Source organism: Camelina sativa, chromosome 13 (assembly GCF_000633955.1).
Source record: "Camelina sativa cultivar DH55 chromosome 13, Cs, whole genome shotgun sequence".
Classification (NCBI taxonomy): domain Eukaryota; kingdom Viridiplantae; phylum Streptophyta; class Magnoliopsida; order Brassicales; family Brassicaceae; genus Camelina; species Camelina sativa.
This window is the reverse complement of record NC_025697.1, coordinates 6,442,320-6,453,349: the sequence shown is the minus strand read 5'-3', so window position 1 is coordinate 6,453,349 and position 11,030 is coordinate 6,442,320. Positions and strand designations below refer to the sequence as shown.

Here is an 11,030-nt window from a genome sequence, read left to right as displayed (position 1 = left end):
TTTTTTTTTTTTTTTTTTTTCTTTCTTTCTTTCTTTTTCGGGTTACGTGACTCCCCCATTTTTTTTAAATCAAAGTAACGACTAATCAAAGCTTGTTTTAAAACAAATTTCTGTGACTATTCTTCTACCAAGAAAAGAATGAATGAACATTTTATAGTTTACTCAAGAGTTAGAATTAGAAACAACTAAAAGTCAAAATTTTCTTCCAAAACAATGGATTAGGAATATCATCATCATCATCATTCATTTGTTGTTAGTCACCCACTTAGTTGGCGTTTAGCTTTTGTGGAAGGGCCAAAGTTTAACAAGACGTTCGAGCACGGCGGCGCTTTTCGAGAAGTAACCCGAGAAACCTGCCGGAATTGACGGCGGAGGGAAATCCTCGGCCGGCATTGCAAATGGACGTATCATCTTCTCCATTGTCTCCAGTGTCAAACACGAACCAACCTCTTGAAGCCTCTCTGGTCCCATTATCGGAAGTGTGTGTTCCCTGAGCAACGATTCTGCTTCTTCGTCCTTCTTCTGATGTAATTAAAGTAACAAAACATAAACAATATGGCACTTGTTTTTTAAGTAATCGGGACTCATGCCCAAACCATAAACAAAAGCGTCTAGTCTTTGCTCTTTACCTCTAAGGGAGCCAAATCTGCGCCACGGCTAAATGTTAACTCGATTCTGAATCGTTTCGGGTCTTCTAGGGATATCTGCAGGGCAACAAATTTTACGTTTTAATGTCTGGATTCAGACACGAGTGAATATAACAACAACTTGAAAGAGAGAAAAGGCAGGTGCATTGTTTAACCTCAGTGTTCTCAAACAGCCTTAGGACAACATAGCTCATGTAATCAAGTTCTTTCGTTTTACATAGACGTTCCAATGCGCTTTGGCAGACCAGACTTTCTTCTCCTTGAAGAGACTCGTCGAGGTTACAATACCGTAGCACGTTCGCCAGAGAATGAATATGTGATTCCTGTCAATAGTTACATGGCAGAAAGTCATCAGGTCATAAATCAGAGTCTTAACTCTAAGAATTCCAAGAGTCGCATGGAAAATGTCAAAATAATTTTCCATATTTTGTCCAGCCGGGTGGTTGCATGTAGCAGGGGGATAAGAAACTTGTAAGAAAGAGACAAAAAATGGAAGAAGGAACTCACAGAAGTGAAGTAAAGGCGTGTCCTCACATGACGTTCAGGTGTCATGACATTTGCATACCTAAAAAGGAACACAATTAAACGATAAACTTAAGATAGATGATCAAGATATATGATGCCAATTATAATGTAGAAGAGAGTTTTTTGTTACTTTGGATCTAGTCGGTACTTGGTTTCTTTATCCTCATCATCATCTATATTCTCTCCAGTGCTAGGCCGCCTCAACTCATCGCTTTTAATGAGAAGTTTTGGTTGACTATATCTATCCTCTTTTCTCGACGAATACAGTGACACAGACACTTGTTCTTGGCTGTTCTTCAATTCAGCAACACTCATGGCCTCTTCTCGAGTATTCCTCAAGTCAATGAGGATTTTACCCAGCAGGCGCCGTGCAATCTTTATTAGAATACCAAAAAAAAAACATATACACATATGGTAAGCTGTGAGTTCATCTGAGAAAACCATGGACCCTCAGGAAATTTCAAAGAGGAAAAGAAATATTCTTATGTTATTGTAAAAGTTAGTAAACCAAATTGAGGAACCCACACCTTTGAACCGATTTTCAGTTTTTGCTGAGGATTGATCCCATACTCATTTGGGATTACACCATCTGCAAGTAACTGCAACCACATAACACATAAATGGCCCTAATCAAAACAGTCCAAGATCGAAATGCAAAACAGAGATGTACAATAGAAAAGGCACATATNAACCACATAACACATAAATGGCCCTAATCAATACAGTCCAAGATCGAAATGCAAAACAGAGATGTACAATAGAAAAGGCGCATACTGAATCTGGAAATCTAAGACGCATTGGCTAGTAGTAGTGACTTAAAACTGTCTGAGAAAGACAACTGGATGAGAAAGTTTCTCCGAGAAACTACAGCCTTTTATTCAGCTTGTACCTGCGCAACTTTGAAGAGTTCGTACAGCCCTTTTAGATCGAGATGAGAATTATGTAACAGGTCATACCTGGTGTTTGACAACAAATTGTACAATATTCAGAATGGAGCAATTAAAGCTGGGATCAATCTAGATAGACACTAAAATATCAATATAATAGAATGAAACACATAGCTTACTTGCATGAATCATAAACATCAGGAATCTGTGTGATGTCAAACCGGCTGCATTTAACTCCAACGATCAGTGACACTCATGAATTCATACAGAGAATAAAAATGCATATGGCCATNGCCCTAATCAATACAGTCCAAGATCGAAACGCAAAACAGAGATGTACAATAGAAAAGGCACATAAAGAATCTGGAAATCTAAGACGCATTGGCTAGTAGTAGTGACTTAAAACTGTCTCAGAAAGACAACTGGATGAGAAAGTTTCTCCGAGAAACTACAGCCTTTTATTCAGCTCGTACCTGCGCAACTTTGAAGAGTTCGTCCAGTCCTTGTAGATCGAGATGAGAATTATGTAACAGGTCATACCTGGTGTTTGACAACAAATTGTACAATATTCAGAATGGAGCAACTAAAGCTGGGATCAATCTAGATAGACACTAAAATATCAATATAATAGAATGAAACACATAGCTTACTTGCATGAATCATAAACATCAGGAATCTGTGTGATGTCAAACCGGCTGCATTTAACTCCAACGATCAGTGACACTCATGAAACCCATATAGAGAATAAAATGCATATGGCCAAACACTTACTCTCTTCTTTCGTTGTAGAGATCCCTTTCGAGTTTTCTCCACCGAGCAAACATCAAAAGGAACCCTTCACTACCACAAGGTAATCCAGCAGCAATCCGACCAACGTCAATGTTTGACTTGCCAAGGGCCTTGGCTTGGTCATATGGAGGGACTACATCATAAGCGCTAGGCTCAGTGAGATTCTCATGTTCATCTTTTGCAAGTAGCCTCACTTGTTCAGTCACCCTTTTAGCTAGTTTTACCTATATATGTAAAAAGTAAACAGATAAGTAACGTTGAGTACATATTTTGTTCTCTCCATTAATAGTTTTTTCTATCGCCAAGTAGTGAAAACGACATTCCATATTAGCAAATAATACTAGTAAAAAATGGAACAAAAATGCAGCTAGAAAATGTAAACGATACTGATAATGGCTTGTAGTATAAAGGCAACTCAGAAAACAGATAGAAACCCTACTATTCGGTTTTCAAGATACTAATAGACTAAGGCTAAGGTCGGAAAAACATGTGCATACTAGTTCAGGTAGGTGCTCATCAGCGTGAGGAGGAAGTCCAGCCCCATCAGTCATCCAAGGTAATTCAGAAGAGACATAATCATGTACCATCTTTGAGCCAGCGGTTATGATCTCATTCAGTTGAGCCTGCAGGCAAGTGGGAAAGCAATTCAAAACTGTAAACAATTACACATGATTGTTAATGAACATATGAGAATAGAATTCATCCTAGTTTTCGAAAATGAATTCAACCATCTAAGCATGCATAAAAAAAAAACATAATTTCAAACATCAGATGAGCAAGTGGATTGGAAAGGCCTCTATTTAGCCCCTTTGGAAAGAAAATTTTCGGTGTCTTAGAAACATATCCAATCTAGAAGTTCATTTATGCCACTACTAGTTTATGCTTCTAACTAGTACCAATACATCCTTTCCTTCGTCTCATTTCTGCTGAAGCCACAATCAAGATATCATAAAGAGAGGAACAAACCTTAGCTGTTTCCATTTCACTGCTGGCATTATCAAGACCATCCAACATGGAAGAGTCCTTACTAACTAGAGAAACCTAGAGAAAAAAGATAAGACATTTAATGATTATGACATTGCAAAGTACTATACTAGCTTCGTAAAAGAAAATGGCAAACCAAAATTGGGGTAAGCTGTCCTTCTAGGTCAAGCAGGCCTTTAGCAAAAGCAGCTGCAGACATCTGCAAACAATGCAATTACATTCATATTTTGATCTGAGGAACTCTATCATATCTTAGTGCAACCGATAAGTAAATATCTGACTGCTAACATCACTACTAAATCAGCACAAAGTTGTACCTGAACACGTCCTTCGTCAGAGCTGTAAATTTTAAGGTCATGACGGTATGTACTATGGAGACGGAGCAAACCAGTACCTTCACCTGAAAGCATATCCCCTATTTTCATAAACCACTCAAAAACAAATATATATTGATCGACACAACTACAATGGACGGTTTTAAAAAAATTGTATAAGACATGGAAGGTATAATACGAACTGATTGAACAAATAAAAGCTGATCAAGTGGCATCACCTGGATACATATTGTTTCGAAAGTATCTACCAAGTTCTTCGGCCTGTGATAAAAAAATAAGCACACATCAAAGAAATAAGAGAAAACTTTATCAACCGCCTTCACTGGTGTTAGATATCCTTACATTAATTAACTACCCCTCCATTACCACTACCACTACTGAACTTGCACCGTTCTGCTGCCAAATAATACAATTACCTGCTTTCTACCAGCATGAGTTAGAACACCTCCATATTTCAGAACCATAAGAGCTTCCACTGGGCGTTCCTCCTCACCTTCACCATCAACTTTTGGTACGTTTACCCATTTCAACGGCTTCAATTGAACCTTCCTGTATATGCCAGAGAAATGACCACCCTGCACGTTTTACACATCTATAACATGAGACTGAGTTTGCAAGGAAAATTCAGTTCCCAACATTCCAAAAGTATAGCTGTTACTGTACAGTTAACTGCAATGATTATAAACAATAGAACGATATGTGACTGCATATAGGATGCAGGGCTCAGAGAAAAGAACAGAAAGAAAAAAANTAAACCACTCAAAAACAAATATATATTGATCGACACAACTACAATGGACGGTTTTAAAAAAATTGTATAAGACATGGAAGGTATAATACGAACTGATTGAACAAATAAAAGCTGATCAAGTGGCATCACCTGGATACATATTGTTTCGAAAGTATCTACCAAGTTCTTCGGCCTGTGATAAAAAAATAAGCACACATCAAAGAAATAAGAGAAAACTTTATCAACCGCCTTCACTGGTGTTAGATATCCTTACATTAATTAACTACCCCTCCATTACCACTACCACTACTGAACTTGCACCGTTCTGCTGCCAAATAATACAATTACCTGCTTTCTACCAGCATGAGTTAGAACACCTCCATATTTCAGAACCATAAGAGCTTCCACTGGGCGTTCCTCCTCACCTTCACCATCAACTTTTGGTACGTTTACCCATTTCAACGGCTTCAATTGAACCTTCCTGTATATGCCAGAGAAATGACCACCCTGCACGTTTTACACATCTATAACATGAGACTGAGTTTGCACGGAAAATTCAGTTCCCAACATTCCAAAAGAATAGCTGTTACTGTACAGTTAACTGCAAGGATTATATTCAATAGAACGATATATGACTGCATATAGGATGCAGGGCTCAGAGAAAAGAACAGAAAGAAAAAAATTCATTAAGGCTCACAACCTCTTCAAGAACGGCTTTTACTTGCCGAAGCTTGTCAGCATGTTCAAGGTCTTCTGCATCACTATCACTTTCACCTGATCTAAACATCAAACATAAATACAATAAGGTAGTTGCCAGATTTAAATTTGTACTCATGAATTACATCACTAGTTAATGAAGCATATTAGTCAATAGAGAATAAGCTTCAATGGGAGAATCATAAACAAAATTCCTCTTCAGCATAGGAATTTATAACAACTATAATGGTAACATATGAAAGGCACTATTAGGTCACTGCTAATTGGTTGAATTACTTAGGGACACACCTCGCTGGAAAATATATCACTGAATATCAAAATGAAGTTAGTTCATTCTTTCAAGTTAATTTATTTCAATTCAACCACGAAAGGCTTGAATTCAAAGGTTCTTTTAATCAGTAAAGAAATTTGTACCCCCGAGTACCACTCAGGAAAAGAAAGGCTTAGGACTGTAAACATAACTCAAGTCATAAGATCATTATCAGGGGTCTACCTTGTACGAGGAATTAGCATTCTCGTGGCATCCAATAGATCTTGCAATTGGACGGCTGTTTTAAGTTTTGTCTGCAGAAATTAAAATATATGCTATATATATATATATATATATATATATATATATATATATATAGCATAAGGAAATTAGTACAGGCAGGACGAAGTTGAAAGTGTAAAAGCCCGAGCCTCTCACCTCAGTTCTTGGTTTTCCTCCATTGTACTTCAACATCAGGTTTAACAGTTTCTCTTCTGTAACTTTTAGTTTCACTTTCTGCTTGGGGGTTCTATCACCGCTGTCAAGAGAAGTAAAACACAACTCAGGGCCTAGGTGAACAGAGAGTTAAGAGAGGACAGGTATTGATATGCTAAAACATACTGACGAACAACAGCAATGACACAGCGTAGCTCCTCTGACTGCCCAAAAGTTCCAATGATGCCACTTCCTTGGCGAGTTAGACCTTCGTTAGGTTGGACAGGTTCGTTGATTTTCCATGGTAGAATGGGAGGAATTGTTGAAGAAAGATGGGGAGCCTTTGCATCCAAAAACATTTTCCGCAGCACACAAGCAGCATCGTCATAATACCTTATAGGTAAAAAGATATGGTGACATTTCTGATTAAGAATCCAATTGAATACAAACTGAGAGTTCCAAAAGTGGATATGACAATGACACAGTGTTTATATCAAATAATAAGCAATGAGCTCTGCCTCTGCTAGCTTATAGCCAAAATGTATGTTTTTCAGAAGGCAAAAGATGCTGCTCAAAAGCTGTAGAATTGAAATTTGCGAAGATATAACTGGAACAATAGTCAGAACGCAGAAGGAAAATAGAACTCCAGATTAGTGTCTTACTTATAGGAGTTCTTCACAAAACTCCATCCATTTACGTCACAAACATATGAACTTCCCTCAGATCTTAGCAGATCAAAACCGCAAACCTGCAGGCATGAAAAAATTCCGTAAATCTACAAGAATATCTTCAACTTTGCAGGCAATAAAATCTGTGTATGCTTGTCTTTTTACAAGAGAATATATTATATTGTGATACCAAGCATTTGGTCTGAAACAAAGCATAAGCAATAGAGAGATTAGTTAGAGTATCTACTAGCACTAAGTAATCGTTCCTTCTAATTAATTACACTGGAGCAAGACGTTAACACTGATTCTATTGTGGAAGAGCATATGGAGGAGTGCATTTAAAACGATTTCAATGGTAACATACAATTTAGCTCAGTGGTCTTTAATCTAAGCGTTATGAGAGAGATTCAGGCACATCTCCTTATTACTGTTGCGTAGATTAAATTATGAGACAATAGAACTCTGCAAGACACAGTGAGAGCCAAATAACTGGAATCACCACATACCGCTTGCCTAAATGCAATGCAAACTTCTCTCGCCATTTGCTTTTCAGCAGGTGTAAGCAAAACTGGATATCTCACCTGTTCAATACAATAACAATTCCTGGTCAAAGTTTGAACATCACCACTCTTTACCTTCACAAAAGATAGGCTACGATTCTTCTTTACAATTAACAGCCTTTGGTACCCTGTTCACCATAGCTCCATTGTTCAAGAAAGAGGAGCCATGTATTTCGTATGTGAAATGGTTTGGTAATGATCGAAAGACTTACTTCCTTCCCATCTGGGTTTCTCATTACTACACCATCAACAACCGGTGACTTTCTTGCTTCAGCATGGGCATATTCGGGACCCACAGTGTAGACCTGTATTTCAGGGTAGACTGTCAGTCGAGAACTTCTTAATGGCAAGCTTGAACCATTACACAAACAAACAGGTCAGCAGAACAGAATAGGGACATAAATACAGCAATTTTCTAAATTTAGGAGACCTAGATACCAGCAGGAGCATAAAGACGCATTGCAAGGTTTAAACTTTAAAGATAGGTTAATAAGCCTGGCCATAGATTTTATAAAAGTTCGTTTATCCAGATGGCAACACATCACAACCTTGACATCAGTTCCCCCAGTAGGCATAAACGCCTCATATATATAAGAACCTTCCCTCCTTACTCTTCTGACATCAGGATGAAATTCACTTGATCGATTTCCAACCTAAAACAAAAACTTGGGTCAGAGAGATATTAGATATTACATTGCTAATAACAGGAATGTGCCACATATTGTTACAATGAATTTTAACTAAACAGCTCAATCCTAGAATAGCCAAGTTCTACAGAAAGACACTGAGTAGTGAAAGAGCCAACTACAGTATTCTGCCACGGGTTTTTTACACAATTATATTAGACCAATTTCAATCCAAGGGAAGTCAATTTCTGCAGAAACAAGCAGTACCTTACGAAACAATTCTTTCATGCCTCCACCTGCGGAGCTCGGGTAGTATATCATTATACTATGGTCATCGCCTTTACAAGCATAAAGAATATCAATTATTAGTAGACAAGAAAAAGAAAATTCCGAAAAACTATTGGGATCAAGGCTGATAGCTGCAAAACTAGCAAAGAAAACATAAAAGACTACATTTCTTGAATGAGTAACAAGTACTCAGCCCATTAAGATTTACTATTTACATACCGCACGTATGCAGAGAGAAGACTACACTACAATCTAGACAAAATGTAAAAAAAGATGTTACTAATACCCTAAAAGTAAGAATATTTCAGTGACACAGAAACAAGCTTATATTTTTAGTCTATGGGTAGTATAAGAACGTTTCAGGCCAAAAGAGCAAAGAAAGAGAGATCAAAGATTCGAAAAGAGAAGCTCACCATTGACGGGCTTTTCCACAAATGGCTTCCAAAATCGTTCACCATTAACCTCAACAAAATCTTCTTCCTCGACAAAATAATCAAGGTCTTCGTCTGGTACATTTCTATTGACACAGGCATATCTGGAACTGGGATACCATACATCTCAAGATGCTATAGATGCACATAAAAAAAAAAACATTATTAATTAAGGAGAAAGTATGTAGCTCTTCTTTTTAATGACCACAGAATTCTGTAAAAAAATCAATGAGTAGGAGACATGAAAAGATAAATGACATGGTGATTAGAAATGAACTCTCATTCAGACTAAAATGCATACCTCATACACTTTTCGGCGGTCATGAAGAAGATATTGCGGATCCAGTTCATTCACTAAAAAGGGCCTGGATCATATATAGAAGTTTGAAAAGGCTAACTCAAAAGTCAAACTCAATTTATTTACTGAACTATCAACAAAAGTTATAAAAAAAAAAGGTAGAACTCACTTTCTTAAAGAAGAATATGCTTGAACTTTCTCAAGAGGATATCCAGAAGAATGGAAAGCAATCAAACAATCACAAATCGGCCAACTGAAATAAGTAAAGTCCCTGGTGAATTTTTTGTGGTCCAAGAATATAACATGTACTTTGATAATCATTAACTACACTTTCTCCTAATAAACTAATCGAGAAAAAAATGTCACAAATCCATGCATCACGTGATTTAAATACGATGAAACCACAAGCAAAAACCCAAAAAAATGAAATCGCTATTCAGAAACTTACCTTTCTACTGGGTCTTCAAGTATAACCTTATCCCCAAAATGTATGATCTAGTCATAAAGTTGTAAGAAAAGGTCCATGAGATGACAAATAATTAAGAATTGACCATAGAATCCACAGAGACAACAACTTGGGAAAGATTAGCCAGAAAAAAAAAACATCTTGTAATCAAATTAGAGGCAAGTCTAATCAAAAGGCATATATTCTCCAAGTGGGAGAACAAACTACTACAGCCTACAGGTCCAAATCACCAAATAAAATCACGAGAAAATAAATCCAGAAAGTGAAAACTACACCTCAAATTCGCCAAACGAATGTATCCTGTCCATAATTTGTTCCATGGGAGCTGAGAAAACCTACAAATCCACACGAAAAAATCTCTATAAGCGAGACAACAGAGTGAAATAAAACAAAAACAACCTCACCGGAGTAACAGATTCAATCAAAATCATCGCAATCTCTCTGTTCGTCGGCGCAACAAAAAAAAACGCGAAATACAAAGCACAACGAAAGGAAACAAAACCTCGGGGCCGCATTTCACCTTCTTTCCCATGACGCAGACTCCAATCGTTATCTTCTTATCGACACCACCAGCTCCTTCTTCCACCCCCATTCTCGCGCTACCTTCCCGATACGTACGGCACCTCGATTTTACAAAACGACGTTGTCTCGTTCTCCGTCTGAAATCGTAAGATTCACCAAAACGCAACGAAAATTTCGTTTCAAATCTATCAAAGGGAAAAGGTAAGAAACAGAGACTAAATCGCTTGGGTTTCGAGCAATCTGGGAATCATGGTCGCGACTAAGATAGAATCAGAGAGAGAGATAAGAGAGAAACAGGTAGAGCATAACATGAGAGAGCAATACGAGATCTCGCAGGGAATAGAAAATGTCGAGGAGAGACGTTACTTGGGGAAACGATGATCACAAGCAGAGAGAGCGTAGCGATAGTGCGGTAATGGGCACGAGGACAGAGAGAGAAGATTCAGGCGTCAGGGGCGTTTGCTTTGAATCGAATTAGAAAAAAAATATCTGATTAAGCATTATTATTAATATAGATTTTTTTTGGCTTGTCATTAAATAAAAAAATTGGAGTTATTAATAATTTAATTAGTCACCGACCCACACCACTACACAAGACTACTTGAAAAGTATTTAATTAGTGGATGGGATACATAATAAATATCCACAGTGCTCGTTTTAGGAAGTTCTAGTAATTGTGATTATGATTATGATTATGATTATGTACCCACTATTAAATTCATTATATCCACAATGTCTATAATGAGTAGGTCAATAAAACGCGTTTAAAAAAATTTCAGGTAATCGAAATGGTCCATGTGTACTCTAATCGTATATAATCAAATGATAGAAAGAGCAAATGTGGGACGTCAAAAAAAAAAAAAAAAAAAAAG

The 11,030-nt window shown here is 37.3% G+C and overlaps 1 pseudogene; it reads right to left on the bottom strand.

The window, feature by feature from the left end:
* Positions 93-10,633, bottom strand: LOC104735526 (annotated as a pseudogene).